The sequence below is a fragment of the Hipposideros armiger genome, unplaced genomic scaffold (assembly GCF_001890085.2).
Source record: "Hipposideros armiger isolate ML-2016 unplaced genomic scaffold, ASM189008v1 scaffold_547, whole genome shotgun sequence".
Lineage (NCBI taxonomy): Eukaryota > Metazoa > Chordata > Mammalia > Chiroptera > Hipposideridae > Hipposideros > Hipposideros armiger.
The window spans coordinates 1,069,052-1,069,904 of record NW_017731897.1 but is presented as its reverse complement, the minus strand read 5'-3'; positions in this window follow the sequence as shown (position 1 = coordinate 1,069,904).

The following is an 853-nucleotide window of genomic DNA, read 5'->3' as shown; positions in this document are numbered from 1 at the left end:
AGTAAGGGGGAGGCGTGATGGTAGAGGTGAGTAAAGGGGGTCAAATATATGGTGACAAAAAAAGAACTGACTCTGGGTAGTGAGCACAAAATATGATATATAGATGATGTATTATAGAATTGTACACTTGAAACCTTTGTAATTTTACTAACCATTGTCACCTCAATAAATTTAATTTTAAAAAATAATAAGTCCAGCATAATTTAAAAACAAACAAACTATAGGCCAACATGTCTGATGAAAATAGATGTACAAACCCTCAACAAAATATTAGCAAACCAAATTCAGCAATAAATTGAAAACATCATATAACATGATCAAGTGGGTTTCATTCCTGCTATGCAAGTTTGGTTCAATGTCTGCAAATCAATTAACGTGACATGCCACATAAACAAAATAAAAAATAAAAATCATATGGTCATATCAATAGATGCAGAAAAAGCATTTTCTCAAAATCCAGCATTCATTTATGGTAAAAACTCAGCAATGTGGGAATAGAGGGAACATATCTCAATAAAGGTCATATATGACAAAACCACAGATAATATCAACTCAATGGGGAAAAGGTAAAAGCATTCTCCTCAAGATCAGGAGCACGACAAGGATGCCTGCTTTCACCATTTTTATTCAACATATCAATAGTTTGGGAAGTCCTAGCCACAGCAATCAGAAAAGAAAAAAAAATAAAAGACATCCAAGTGGAAAATTAAGAAGTAAAACTGTCGTTATTTGTAGATGTCATGATGCTTTATATAGAGAAACCCAAAGATTCACCAAAAACTATTAGAAGTGATAAATGAATTTAGTAAAGTAGCAAAATACAAAATTAATATTCAGAAATTGGTTGCACTTT